The 16681-nt window shown below is 29.0% G+C and overlaps 1 protein-coding gene across 1 annotated transcript in view; it reads right to left on the bottom strand.

Annotated features, from left to right (window-relative positions):
- Positions 1-890, bottom strand: part of LOC107871217 — a 6568-nt gene extending 5678 nt beyond the window's left edge. Inside the window, exon 1 of the mRNA XM_016718073.2 lies at positions 725-890. The gene's annotated coding sequence lies outside the window, so the exon portion shown is untranslated. The remainder of the gene's footprint in view (positions 1-724) is intronic.
- Between the last annotated feature and the right edge of the window lie 15791 nt (positions 891-16681).

Raw genomic sequence — 16681 nt, 5'->3', positions numbered from 1 at the left:
ATAGAATTTAGAACCCATAAAGTTCAAATCATGGCTCCACCTCTAGTACTAGTCAGGGGCGTAGCAAGAAGTTCAGTAGCCTAGTTCAAACTCTCTATTTATATTAAGAAATTCACTAAATATGTACCAAAATCAAATTCAGAATCTAGTTACTAACACCTGATATGGCTACTATAGAATTTAGAATCCATAAAGTTCAAATCCTAGCCCAGGTACTAGTCACAGGCATATCAAGAAGTTAATAAGGTTTAATTCAAACTCTGTATTTATATTAAGAAATTCACTAAAATGTACCAAAATCAAATTCAGAATCTAGTTACTAACACCTAATATCGCTATTATAGAATCTATTACAGAATCTAGAATCTATAAAGTCCAAATTCGGACTCCGCCTTTATTACTAGTACTTCAGAATTCAGTACAATTAACAACTCATAATACTCATACATAAAGAAGTACTGAACTGCCAAAGAAACAGATAAGGAATTAAACTTTAGACATAAATGAATCATACCATCTCAATAAAATCAACAAAACTAGCTCAATATACACAAATCAGGAAGAAAACGAAAATCCCAACAGCTAAAATATGAACAAAAACAAACTTATTTATCAAATTAAATCAAATTATAATCAATCTAAATCCTTATTAATTAATAAAAAAACAAAAAACTAATGTAACATTATAGATGAAATAATTGAATTTGTGTAAACAAGAGAGTACCTTGAAAGAGAATGAGAAAAAGAAGACAAGAACCAGATAAAAGTTTTATCATAAGACAAAGTGAAAGGGCATAGAACAACATTAAAATAGTTGGAGGAGCCTTTGGTGTATATTATTAAAATACATAAATATGACCAAATTGATTGAACTTAAACTTTCACTGTTTACAAGTAGTCTTTTTAACTATATAAAATCTAAATAAATAAACACTCTAATTTTGTAATTTACACGTATCTATGTTATTTGTGCCTACGTGAATTAGTAATCTACTCAGATGTTATCACCTAATAAAAAAAATATTATAACTATGTACTTAAATTTTGACAGTGCATTAGTAGGCTTTTAACTATACAAAAGTTGAATAAGAAAAATCTTCAATTCTAACTCCGAAAGACATGATTTTAGTGTATGCACTCATTTTACCACATAGAATTAGAGTATTTATTTGTTAAGGTTTTGTAGAGTTAAAGAGCTTACTTGTACATTATCAAAGTTTAAGATTAATATTATAATTTGATATCAAATTTAGAGTGATATTTATATATTATACCTGTATAAACGGACACTTAAACTTATCTAGGTTGAACACATTAACTTAGAAAATATTTATTTAGATATCTTCTATATATATACACTGTTAGCATTGACTGAGTTTTTTCCACCACAAATCAATAGAAATTTATGTCATAAAACATGACTTTTTCATGAATTTTCATCGCCAGCTCACTGATAGAAAAAATAAAGCAAGATGGAAATTCTCATTTAAACATTGAGAAAGTTCAAATTTATTCGTATAAAGGTACTACATTATTTTTTCTTCTTTCTCACAGATTCTATTAAAATATCTGTAAAAATTGACCTTATTAATTATAATTTGAAAATATAAATTTGAATTTGAAAATATAAATTTGAGTATATATCTTTTATATAATTATTTAATAATAAAGTAAACTTGAAATAAATAATTTTAATAAAAGGGTCAATTAAAAGGAAATGAACAAAATATACTTCCTCCATCTCATATTATTCGTCCCAATTGACATTGCATATTAATTAAAAAAAATAATTAATAATATAACTATTTTATCATAGTACTTCTATTAAATAATATTTAATTTTAATTTAGAGATAAAATAATTAATATTAAAAATAAAATTTTTTATTAATAAAAAATAATAAATATAATAAGAAATTAAATTAAAAAATTTGGGATGAGTTCATTAAAGTGACTAAGTGCGTGCCTGCACTTTTAAATTAAGTAGTTTCATTAAGTACTTTAATGAATGATAGCCGACACTTCCAGAATTTTTTAGTTTCATTAAATTAAGTACTTTTAAATGAATGAGATCTCCAGTGGCAGAAGTTTCATTAAAGCAAGTGCCTGTACTTTTAAATTCTTTAATGAATGATAGCTGACACTTCCAGAATTAACTTTCGAATTGAATTATATACGACTGAGAAAAAGTGAAATAAACTAATATGTGGGAATTAAACTCCAAAGTCCAACCTATGGTCTTCTCAAATTTTTTAGGGTTGTTTGATCAAAAATAAGTTATTTTATGATTAGTTATTTTTAAATTAGCTATTTCATATTTAAGATGAAATAAAAAATTATATTGCAATCTCAAAATGAGTTATTTCAAGTATTTTATTTAATCAAATTTTGAATAAGATTATCCTAAAAATTAATCTCAAATTATACCTTATAGGATCTAAATTCTCTCTTCTCAAGTAAGAAAAAGTAATTTCTCTTTGAAAGTATTTTTTTTAGAAAAAAAAAATCTTTTGAGAAAATGTGTATTGTGTTATATAACAAGAAAGAATAAAGAAGAAGGGTAGAGAGAATAAAGAGGGTAATTCTTATTTCTAATGAAGGAGGTCTTTCTATTTATAGGGGAAATTTGCTCCTAGTTTCACACTAAAAGACAGATATATCAAATCCAGATAGACATCAAATAGATCTTGATAGACATTCATTATAATTGATATATATCATAACACTCCCCTTTGAATGTCTAACAATATGTATATAGGCTGCCTCATTAAAAACCTTATAAGGAAAACCTAGTGGGACAAAACCTCATAAGGAAAAAAGAGTACAGCACGTATTAGCTCCCCTTAATAAGAACATCTTTGAACCTTTGCATTCCGATCTTGTGCACCATCTTCTTGAAAGTTGCAGTTGGAAGAGACTTGGTGAATAAATCAGTCACATTGTCACTTGAACGAATCTGTTGTACGTCAATATCACCATTCTTTTGGAACTCATATGTATAGAAGAGCTTTGGCGAAATGTGTTTCGTTCTATCTCCTTTTATGAATCCTCTTTTAAGTTGTGCTATGCATGCTGCATTATCTTCATATAAAATCGTGGATACTTTATCACATTTCAAGCCACATTTTTCTCAAATGAGATGTATTATGTACCTCAACCACACATACTCTCGAGTTGCTTCATGAATAGCTGTAATCTCAGCATGATTCGATGAAGTGGCTACGATAGACTACTTTGTTGATCTCCAAGATATAGCAGTATCCCCACATATGAACATATAGCCTGTTTGAGACCGAGCGTTATGCGGGTCAGATAAGTACCCAACATCAGCATAACCAACAAGATCGGAACTGCAATTTTTAGAATAAAATAAGCCCATATCGGTAGTCCCTTTTAGATATAGTAATCTGTATTTGATCCCATTCCAATGTATCCTAGTAAGAGCAGAACTATATCTTGCTAACAAATTAACTAAAAAGGCTATATCAGGCCTTGTAGCATTTGCAAGATACATTAGTGCACCAATTGCACTAAGATATGATATTTTAGGACCAAGGAGTTCCTCATTCTTTTCTTAAGGTCGGAATGGATTCTTATTCACATCAAGTGATCAAACAACCATTGGAGTACTTAATGGATGTGCTCCATCCATATAGAATCATTTCAACACCTTTTTTGTACAGGCAAATTGATGGACAAAGATACCGTTTATCAAATGCTTAATTTGCAAATCAAGGCATAACTTTGTCTTTCCAAGATCTTTCATCTCAAATTCTTTCTTTAGGTAATCAATTGCCTTTTGAAACTCTATTGGAGTTCCAATAAGGTTTATGTCATCGACATAGATAGCAAGTATAACAAACTCCGACGTTGTTTTATTTACAAACACACATGGGCAAATTTCAGCATTCGTATAACCTGCCTTAGGTAAATATTCATTAAGACGGTTATACCATATGCGTCCTGATTGCTTCAAATCCTACAATGATTTTTGCAATCTAATGAAATACATTTCTCGGGGCTTTGAACTATATGCTTTCGACATTTTAAACCCTTCAGGAATTTTTATGTATATCTCATTATCAAGTGATCCATATAGATAGGTTGTTACCACATCCATCAAGTACATTTCAAATCTCTCATGGACAGTGAAACTAATAAGATAACGCAATGTTATTGCGTCCATAACTGGTGAATATGTCTCTTCATAATCGACACCAGGCCGTTGTAAAAAACCTTGTGCAATAAGGCGTGCCTTATACCTTTGTATTTCATTTTTCTCATTTTTTTCGCACAAAGAGTCATTTATAGCCAACAGGCTTAACACCATTAGGTGTTTGAGTTATAGGTCCAAAAACTTCACGTTTCGCAAGTGAATTTAATTCAAATTGAATTGCTTCTTTCCATTTTGGCCAGTTATTTCTTTGTTGACATTCTGTGACAGATGAGGTTCAAGATCCTCACTATCTTGCATGATTGTTGTGGCAACATTATATGCAAAGGCATAATCCACTACTATTTCAGATCGATTTAAATTAGTTTCAACATCACTTAAATTTATGGATAGTTCCTCATTTTCTTGAGTTTTAGGCCCATTAATTCCTTCAATAAAATTAACATTGCTGAAATCTTGAACTTCCATATTAGGATCTTTCGTAGTGTCATCTTGACCATTTGTTTTTCCTTTTCTAGGATTTTGATCCTTAGAACCTAATGGTCTGTCATGCTTCAAGCGTGCTTTAGAATTCATTAGCTATGACACTAGTAGATGGTCCTTTAGGGACATCAATTCAAATTAGGACATCCTCTGCAGGAATATGTGATTTAGTGATCCTTTTTAAATCTGTAAATGCGTTTGGAATTTGATTTGCAATTTTCTGCAGATGAATAATCTTTTGTACTTCTTGATCACAAATAGAAATACGTGGATCAAGATGAGATAGTGATGAATTTTTCCACAAAATTTCTCTTTTGATGTCACTATCTTCTCCCCCTAATTTTGGAAAAATTATATCATCAAACTGACAATCTGTAAATCGAGCCGTGAACATATCTCCAGTTAACGGTTCAAGATAGCGAATAATTGAGGGTAATTAGAACCCAACATAAATTCCTAACCTTCTTTGGGAGCCCATCTTGATGTAGTTTGGTGATGCTATAGGTACATATACACCGCACTCAAAAACTTTCAGATGAGATATATTAGACTCTTGACCCAAAATCTATTACAATAGAGAAAATTTATAATAATTTATCGGTCTAAGACGAACAAGTGCAGCATGCAAAATTGCATGACCCCAAACAGAAGTGGGCAACTTATTTTTCATAAGCAATGGTTTTGCTATCAACTACAGACGTTTAATTAATGACTCGACAAGGCCATTTTGAGTGTGAACATGGGGTACTGGATATTTCACTCTTATCCCAATCGATAAGCAATAGTCATTAAATACTTGGAATAAAAATTCTACAGCATTATTAAGGCGAATAGACTTAATTTGATTATCAAAAAACTGTGCCCGTAATCCTATTATTTGTGCCAACAATTTTGCAAATGCCAAATTGCAAGATGACAAAAGGCACACATGAGACCATCTAGAAGAAGAATCTATTAGGACCATAAAGTATCTAAACGACCCACTAGGTGGGTGAATGTGTCCACAAATATTTCCATGTATGCGTTCCAAGAACGCAGGGGACTCAATCCCAACTTTTGTTGGCGATGAACTCACAATCAGCATGCCTTGATAAAAAGTATTATATGAAAATTCACCATTCAAAATAACCTTCAAGTTCTTTAATGGATGCCCATTTGAATTTTCTATGATTCGTCTCATCATTATAGATCCAGAATGTCCCAGACTATCATTCCAAAGTACGAAAGTATTAGAATTAGTAAACTTTCGCTTTACTATAGAATGTGCCTCAATTGCACAAATCAGTGTCCGACACAGACCAAAAGATAAAGCAGGAAACTTTTCTATAACGCATGTTTGCCCAGAGACATTCTTGGTGATACCAAGATATTCAAGATTCATCTCCTCAAATGTCTTGATATGATGATCATTTTCATGGATATCTTTAAAACTCATTAAGTTTCTTCGAGACTTAGGAAAAAACATAGCATTATTTATGATAAGTTTAGTTCCCTTGGGCAAGATTATAATGGCTTTTTCGAAGCCTTCAATCAAATTAGCACTACCAAAAATTATAGTAACATTAATCTTGTCTATGTTTAGATGAGAGAAATATTTCTCGTCTTTGAATATCGTATGTGTAGTTCCAGAATCAATCAAACAAATATCTTCATAATTGGACAGCTTACTTTGAAAATTATTCATATCTTCAAATAAAATAACATACACCAAATAAGATATATATGAAATTTTTGTACAAAGTGAAAACTTATAAGAAATTGTTAATCACACTTTACTTAAAAACATATATCCAATTAGTAAGTGATTAGCTTTTCTTAGCATTCAATAATTAAGAAAAAGCAAAATACGTCCAAACAATATTCTTTTAGTAAGAACGTTAACACGCAATAACACTAGTATAATTTTGTTATATTATATTTGAGAAAGAAATTAATAATTAAGTAGTATGGAACATTAATATAACTAGTTCAGTGTACGTGTGTTGCACGTGTACCAAACGTCAATTAAGAATAAATGTATATAAATAAATTATTGTATATACGTTATTTTATTAAGTACCAAAATTTTAAACTATAACGTAAATTTTGAAGATAAAAAAATGTAGCACACATGAAGTTTACATGGGAATGTATGGCTTAATAAGTTATTACATACTACTATTCATAGTTAGAATTCATTGCCACCATGTATCAGGATAAGGAGTTAGCTGATTTCTTAGTGCATGAAGAGCTTCTCATTTAGATGTAGCAACTATTTTTAGCTTTAAAGCTTATTGTGTTGTAGATCACTATATCTATCTTTGCTTCTTTCAAAAGGTTGTGCGAAATAATGTCTAAAAGAGCTCAAATGCTTTTTTTTAAAAGTGAGCAGCTCGGAACTGGTCTTCTCTTATCATGCATTTTCTCATCCATACTTGTATTAGTATTGCCGCGAAAACCATGCTTGGAGGGTGATGTTCCCGACCAAAAAAGTCAGCACCATCAAATCGTAAAACTAATCTTTAAGAGAGGTGTCATAACTCATATGTAAACTAAAGAAAAATTAAATGTAAAATTATTGAGTATGAGACATTATATGGTAAATACTTTTTATTCCTCTTTTCTTTATATGGATAATCCTTCTTTGTCCTTCATTGAGTGAATACTTTGTGATCTTTCATAGAAATAAAGAAGTTTTTGAACAAACAGGACAAAGAACTACTAATATAAATATAATGAAGAATTTAACCTCAATCTACTGAAAAAAATTGAATATTTTTTAACCAATTCTTCCTAGTCCATAGCTCTTCAGCAAACAAAATTTCAGTTTTGCAACAATTTATAATAATTGTACCTCATGCTGAAGTAAGAACTCTTAGTATCTTTAAGCTTTGAGAAAATATTGACAAGAAGTTCATATATATTCTGTTACAAATATATTCACTAACAAATATTTCAAAAAATATTAAAGCAAAATGTTCATCCAAATGCAACTTCAAGTTTTAAAAATCACCTTCTTTAAAATTTAAATTTTTCAGTTTCAATTTCAAAATCTAGCGTCGAACGAAAGCTAATATTTGTTGTAGCATAAAACAAAAGAATCAATCAAGAATGTGAACCTTTTTTCTTTAGCAATCAGTAAAAAGAATGTGAAATTATACAAAATTGAGTACTATTAATAAAAATTCTCAAGAAATTATGTATACATCAATCACAAAATAATAAAAACACAATTTTTTGTGCAAATACAGAACATCAAAGCCAAAATTAAAAAAAAATAATTCAATAAGAGTATATAATTTTTGTAACATTTAAAAGAGGGTCAAACACTAAATCATCTGTCAACTCGTCTTGGATATTGTGTCTTTTCACGAGGAAGTATATTTTTGTTCTTCTTCAAGTAAAAGAACCCGATAATGCAGAAATTTATTGTTCCCTGCATGTTGATCCAAACTTAGAGAACTGCAAGAAGAAAATAAAGAAAAAGATAGGTCCTCAATGTCTCTTCCTTGATTTTAGCGGTAAGCGTCTCAAGAACACTATCTTTGTTCTTAAGAAGCCTCCACATATCAAATGACTTGATAACATCAAAGTCCTTCAATGCTAAGATAGACTCACATGAACAACAAAAAAATTATCAACATGAATAATTCAGTAAAACATATGATTATCTGGCTTATTAAAATATGGTTTAATCCCTTGCCTGTTTGCAAAATCTCATTCAATTTATTGTGTACAACCTTTGCAATTCACTTTATACATAATCGAAGAAAATATTAAATTTGAGTTGTTCCATCATGCATCGTTCAACTTACGCTTTTCTTAATATTGCATATACTTATCAAAAAATAACTTTATATACTTTAAATTATATTGCAATGATGAAATTCAATTTTAGAGACAAATCCTTCTCAATGGATGTTTCATGCTTTCGATGTCCATGAACCCTTCATCAATAACTTAACTTCCCTCAACTTGCATCAATCTTATTTAGTTCTATATCCTGGCAGTCTAGTCAATAAATTTAAACTATTTTATAGACACTATGCTTGAAAACTTGATGCCCTAAAATTGCTAAAAAGTATTATTGTAGAAACTTTCAATTTTTGAACTGATCAAATAATTCTATTTTCAATAACAATAATAGTAAAACTTAAACACTCAAAAACACTAAACAAAAAAATGAATATTTACGTAAAAAACCTCCTTGTTGAACAGAAATTTTCTTGATAAATATTTTGATTTGAGCTCATCAAATAAAATCTTCAAGAAATTCAGCAACTACTTTAATCGGCAGTAATATGGTTATGTCATCTAATTTTTTTAGGAGAAATTTTCAATTGCAAAAGAAAAATAAAAAATTATAAAAATTATGTATAACTCATGTAACTATCTTTAAACTAAACACACCTTATTTAGGGTCAATAGAAGATAATGAATTTGGAGAGAACTTCTGTAGCGTGGTGTAGGGAGAGAAGCAATATTGATCTGGTTAGGGTTCTTATAATTTTACGAAACTATTTATGTAGAGGTAATATTAAACCTAAATTCTAAACATATTTGGTAGCATGAATCCTAAATAAATAAAAAATAAAAAAGTCCTAAAGTCAAAAGCACAATAATTTTTATTTTTTTTACACCGTATTAAAAGAGTCAAGTGTCCTATAATAATTAAATGTCTTTTGATTATTATAGTTTTATAAAAATAACTAATAATTTAAAAAAACGGTGAAAAAATGATTTAGTCTAAAGTGAAGTGTTTTAATGAACGACAACAAATTCAAATCACTTTTATAAGAGTCTTCACGATAAGGTGAGTTTTACTTTGATATCTTCACCCTCTTAAAAGGAAACTAAATTCTGCCAATTAGTTATGAAAATTGTTTGCCTTTTGGGGGAGCATGTTTTTTCTCATTTTTTTTATTTTAGTTTAAATGTAAAATCTAATTCTCCATAACCTAAAGTAATCAAACACACTGAAAAATGATTTCTTCCAATGAAACATATTCTAGAAAAGTATTTTCTTTATACAAAAGTTTTCTGAACTGAAATTTATCAACTACGGAGACTTTCAAGTTTACCAATTCATTATTTAGATGCTTCGTAAATGTCAATAAATTCAATATAATCTCATAAGTGGAGTATGAGGAGGCTAGTGTGTATTCGAACCTTATCGCTACTTTGAGAAGACCAAGAGATCATTTTCGATAGACCCTGTACATAAAACTAATTTCATGAATGTAACCAATAAAAGTAATAGCAATCATCAATGGCATCCAAAGATAGTACTAAGAGATAATGGTGGAGCTAAATTGACTCATGAGTGGTCACTCGATCACCCTTCGTCGAAAAACTATATTGCTCATATAGAAAAAAATAATTATGCATATAAGTCAATTTTTTTAAAAATTATATATACTAAAGTTTTAAACACCCTTAGTAAAATTTCTACTCTCACGGCTGATAAGAAATACAAAAATCAACTTACAAAATTATTTAAACAAAGTAATTCATAAATATAAGAATTCATGAAAATTTACACAAGCTTAATGGTGGCTAAAAATTCAAACATCTTAGCGACACACGACCTACTGCCCTTCTATCGCCTTTCATTTTTTTCTATCCATGATCATGTTGATGTGTCATGCCTTATCTAATCACATCACTTTAAGATTTCTTTGTCCTAACTCTACCTCTCATAATATTCACTATATTTAACCTCTCATACCTTCTCACTGAGACATCCATGCATATTCTCTTCTCATACCCGAATCATTTCTTGCATATAAGTATGAGCTCGAATAGCACCAAGATAAAATTAAGTATGGTAGTTCACATAAAGTAATCAAAAGATATCTAAATTTATTTGGTACCCGATATTTGATTAGGTCGTTACATTGACTTAATGCTCCAATGTGAAGTGTTTGAAAAAATTCCTTCATCTTTAAGAAAGATTTTTTCTTGGAACCAAAACAAAAAACAACTTGTAACATTAAACAAAATAATTCATCCCTAATTAGGGATTGTTATGCAATATAATAGCAAACATAAAAATAAAAATTCATAAATATAGCAAACATAAAAATAAAAATTCATGAAAAATTATACAAATCTAATGGTGACTCAAAATTCAACTACCTTATCAACACACAACCTGCTAACGTTCTTCTACCTTTCATATCTTTCTATCTATGATCATTCAGTGGTCGTCCTTTACTCATTCAACGGTCGTCCTTTACCTCTCAAAAAAATATTGAATTAATCAATATAAAATATTGCAACTTATATTACTTTTCATATAATTTTTGAATATCTAATTTTAGTTTTTAAATATTAAATTAATATAATCTAATTTAGCTCTGAAAATTAATCAAATTGATCCACAATTTCGAGACCCTAAAGAATTGAAATTTATGGAAATTGAAAGTACGAATTATTTTCCATAAACAACAATCCCAACCCCCAAAGTAACTTAAGCTCCAAATGTTGAAAAATACATGACGTTGTTATCCAAGTCAAAACACCAACTTTCATATAGCACTGCATGATATTAGCTCTCAAAGTCAAAACAATCAAACTAAGAAATTCATTATTCCTTGTTATTTCTCAAATTATATGTACATAATTTACATGTAAAGAAAATAGATACACAAAAATATATGCAGATGACAAAAAGAAGAAGAATGCTAAACCTCGTGAACAAAGGAGGTTTAGATAGAGAAGGAGATATACATGTAGAAAATAAAACTCCAACCTACATCCAGATTTCAGTGGCAACAACAAACCTCAGTTTAACCATAAATCAATGTTGATTCTTCAACTTCAATCCATCATAAATGTTTTTTATTTGATGCGTAACACCGATTAACCAATACAAAGCCTCTAAAATTAATTTGCCTTCAATATTTCGTTCATCAATTATGTCTTATAATCATTTCATTCGCCTTCAAGATACCTACAACATCAATGCAAAACAAATCAAATATTATCAATATAACTCGCTTCCGTCATCTTGTCCACCACTAAAACCACTCTTACCTTATCTTGAGTAACCTCATTCCTAATCATATAACGCCTAGATCAGCTTGCTCCGATCCTTGATAGAAAATTCTGTCGAAGTTAAAATCAAATTCCTGTTCCTTTTCCTCCTATAATGATATGTTACTACAAAATCAACGAAGTTAGTAGAACTTCATTCTGAATTGCCAATGGCGAAGATTTTAGTTGTTATACACTTTCAATTTTTTGCAATACATATAGGACTATACATATGATTTGAAATTAACAACAAATTAATGCACGAAAAAGAGATTTGAGTTTATTTTTAAAATCTTGATTGTAAAGGATTCGAAGTTAATTTTTTGAACGGAGACAGTATCGATATCCTCCTATTGCTTTGGCTGGTGAGCATCTTAATAGAGAACTTACCAACATTAAATTAACAACATAAAGAATTATGATAAAACAAAAATAGAACAAAATAAAAAATGCGAGACATTCGACAAAGAGAAAAAACAACGAGAGATTGGAAGAGAATACCTCAATAATTTTTGTGATAGCGATGAATTTTTCTTCCAATATATAAAGAGTCCTAAAATAAGAAAAAAAGTAATAGGCAATATATTAGTTGGTTTGAAACTCCTAAATTACATAATTCAAATAAGAAAAAAATTAATATCCAATGTTTAGTTGGATTTGAAGTTCTAATTATTAAGATAATAATTAAATTATTATTATTATCTTAATTTTAAATATTAAAAAAATAATAAAAAAATAATTTTATTTATTATGAAGTATTTTAATGACTTATATATTTTTAATATGTTATAGATAAAAAGGTATGCAGGACATAGGCGTCCTTGGTTACCCCGCCAACAATCAATCTACTTATTTTTTCTTTTTTTTTTTTTCCTTTTCTTTCAGAAACGAATAATAGTGTTAGTAGTACTGGCAAAGTAATCATCATTCTTGGAAAAACAAATTCTTTTGAAAAACAACAATTTTAATTTTAGTAGAATCATTATTTCTTTTTTTTTTCATTCTTATTTTCAACAAATATACTTCCTCCGTCCTATTTTACTCGTTCTAAATTTCTTAATTTGATATCCCATTTAACTTGTTCAATTTTACTTATCAAGATAAAATATTTTTTTTCCATTATACCCTTATTGTAATTGATTACTCTTTGTTATTAACATTCTTGAAAAATATTGCAAAGAGAAGTACCATTAAAAATACATTATTAAAAATATAAATCGTGTTTTGGTATTAGTCATCCATCAATATTGAAACTAATAACAAGACACAATTAAGAGGGACAAAATAGTAAAGTTACATTACCAATCATTATTTTCTTAATAGCTGTGTCATTCCAATTTGAGACGGATAAAATAAAACGGAAGGAGTATATAAGAATATCGTTGCTTTCTCTTCTTTTTTTTACTATAATAAATAATGAAAAAATTAAAATGTAATTCAATTCAATAATAAACAACAATAATATAATTAAACTAATTAATACTAATCAAAGACTAATACTCATACAAATAACTACTTTTACATGATTTTTATTCACTAACTCTTGTCAATAAAAATAAAACAAAATAAAAAATCACTCATTCTTCCATGTTTACGGAACCATCACCAATCAAATGATCAATCTTTTCTTCAGGGTGCTCAAAGAAGTCTGCTGCATCCAAGCTCGTGATGTCAACATTATTTTCAGAGAGAAAGTTAACCTCGGAATTTCTCTTTTTCTTCCTTAGTGATGCTTGATAAAGATCAACCAAGTGTTTGAGAGTACGATAGTCACATAAATAATGTCCTTTTCCACCATATCGAAAACAAGTAATTGCTTCACGTTTCTCATCTTTTCTCTTTTTGTTCGATGAATGATTAACACCCGAAATGAGGTTTCTTTCTTGGTCATCACAACCATAACCACGACCACATCCATGACCAGAGCTGCGACCTTTTTCATGCCTAGCATGGTAAACATGCACATCATTCACTTCAGGGAATGGTGCAGATCTAGTAGGTCAGTTCTCGTGATTTTTCATCAACAATTTTTTTCAGCCACAAGAAGATGAAAACTCAGTTCAGTATACTTCTTGAAACCTTTTTCTCGATATTGTTGTTGTAAGAGCACATTCGAGGCATGAAAAGTGGAGAACATCTTTGCCATCATATCATTATCATTGACTGTCTTTCCGCATAATTTCAATTAAGAAGAAATTCTGAACATGGTCGAATTGTACTTATAAACAAATTTATAGTCTTGAAATCTCAGATGCATCTATTCATGTCGTGCTTTTGAGAGGATGACCATCTTTAAGTGGTCAAACCTTTCTTTTAGGCTATTCCACAATACGAATGGATCCTTAGTAGTAAGGTATTCAATTTTCAGAATTTCGTCAAAGATGATGATGCAAGAAAATTATAGCCTTAGCACGATTTTGACTAGATGCTGTATTTTCATTCTTTATGGCGTTTTCATGACTCATAGCATTTAGGTGGATTTCAGCATCCAACACCTATGAAATATAGTTCTTGCCCGAACTTTGAAGGGCAACGAACTCACACTTCGTAAGATATGAATTTGAGATGGTAGAGTCTCGTGCTGATAACGTGTTATAAAATAAAAAAGAATAAAGAAGAGGAATAGAGAGAATACAGAGAGTAATTCTTATTTCTCTTGAGGGATATTTACAATGAAGAAACTCTTCTATTTATAGGAAAAATTTCCTCCTAATTTCACACTAAAAGACAGATACATCAAATCCTGATAGACATCAAATAGATCTTGATAGACATTCATTATAACTGATATATATCATAACATATTGAAATATTTTTTTAAAAAATTTGATCAAACACACATATTACTTAAACATATTTTTAAATTAGTTTTATCAAATTCAAACAGTTTCCGTCAACCTCTGAAGGAAAATATAATTTTTAAAAAAGTTAGGTTTAGAAATTTGGTCAAACATCGGCAATTCTTTAAACTTATCTTTAAATTTCACTAAGACCATCAAATCATAATCTGTTTTAATTGAATACACATATATATCTTAATAAAATGTTTCTATCTTGCTTCAAAATTTATGAAATAAATTGTGTGTGTTCTCCGGTGTCTATCAGGTAGTTGCATAAATAATACTCCTACTTGTTTTAATTATGCACATTTGCGTCAAGTGGATACATGTTTGAGATTTTAGGGAAAAGGCATCGTTTTCATCTTAAACTATACCCGAAAAATCTAAGTCACACCTAAATTATATTAATGATCTATTACACACCTTAACTATAAAAAAGTGATATTATTATCTCCCCGCAACCCCCATTCTAAGGCGCGTGTGTTACACTTATTTTAGGCGTGTCTAACCTATTAAATAACAAAAGTAAACGGCTAAAAACATTAAGGGAAAAGTCATCATTTTCACCTCAAACTATAGTTGAAAAGTCGGATCCACACCTAAACTATATAAGTGACCTATTACACACCTTAACTATAAAAAAGTGATACTTTTTACTGACGTGGTGCTGATGTGGCAACGCGTGTAAAACACTACACCACATGCAAGTGGTGGTAGCCTGACAAGGTGTAAATGGTTTCACTTTTTTATAGTTTAGGTGTGTAATAAGTCACTAGTATAGTTTAGGTGTGACTTCGACTTTTCGGGTATAGTTTAGGGTAAAAACGATGTCTTTTCCCGAGATTTTACTACTTATTGAAGTTAATGCATATAATTAATGAATATAATATAATTTTAAATGGTTAATATATCTACATAATGAGAGGTTGAAAATACACACAAAAACTTAGTAAAAGTTTAGTTGACAATATCTAATAAAAACACTTTTATCACATGTTCATATCATCAATTGAAACATACCATGTTTAAGTAAAATTCACTTGCAAATTTAAGATACTATCAATAGATTCGATCATATCACAAGGAAAAATTTAATAAGTACCGCTATTTAGCAGTCGTTTTTGCTAATATATGGGGAGATTTTGTTTCCAAAACTTAGCAAGATTTTTCTTTCAAAATGTAGCAGAACACATTATATTTGTATACATGTGATACTAATCCTAACTAAAGTAGCACGAAAACAATGTGCGTTTTTAAAGCAGAAATTGAATGCATGTGTATGTATGTGAAGGCATCAATTGTTTAATTTATGTGGCCAACTAGATTCGATATATGTGTTATCAAACTGTAAGCACAATCCAGACCAATTGTATAGGAAGCTTACTGTAAATGAAGGATATATAAAATGTATGTTGTACGTATGAAGAACTAGCACGTAAAATATATGTTTTATGTATGTCATACATGTGTGTTAATTTGTGTTGCCGTCCCTATTAAAAAAATGCTCACTATTAAGATTTCTAAATAAGTACAAAAATACATATATCTTACATATTTGTTATATGAAAATATTATAACTGTATTCTGTAATTTTGTGAAAGGACCAGTATAAAAATAGGAAATTACATGTGATAAATCCAAATATGAGTGGATTTAGATATTTGACCCCAATAAGAAATGTCTTTAAAGAATAACCTTTCTCACTTTTTAAGTATAATATAAGTACCATTTTGTCCTTCTACACCTCAAATATATTTTAAAACTTTCCAGACTCATTTGTCTCTCAAATTTTATTTTTTATTATTTTTATTTTTTCTTTAATTTTATTACTCTATTTTTTATTATTTTCACTTTTTATTTTTTCCTTTAATTTTATTTTCATATTTTAATTCATTTGTCTCAACCTTTACTTTTTTCTCTTTTTTCTTTTTTTCTCAAGCATTATCTATTTCTTTTTTTTTCCTTTTCTTAATTCATTTGTCTTTAACTTTAATTTTCTTTTATTTTTGTTTTTTATCAGTTCTCTTTTTTTCCCTTATTTTTCTCAAACTTTATTTTTATTTTTCCTCTCAGTTTTATTTTTCTTAATTTTTTAATTCTTCACTTTTTTCTTAATCTTTATTTTTTCTTGTCTTTTTTTTTTCAATCTTTTTTTTTATTTCTCTATT

The sequence above is a fragment of the Capsicum annuum genome, chromosome 5 (assembly GCF_002878395.1).
Source record: "Capsicum annuum cultivar UCD-10X-F1 chromosome 5, UCD10Xv1.1, whole genome shotgun sequence".
Taxonomy (NCBI): Eukaryota; Viridiplantae; Streptophyta; class Magnoliopsida; order Solanales; family Solanaceae; genus Capsicum; species Capsicum annuum.
Note: the sequence above shows the minus strand (reverse complement) of the source record. Positions and strands in the feature narration are given on the sequence as shown.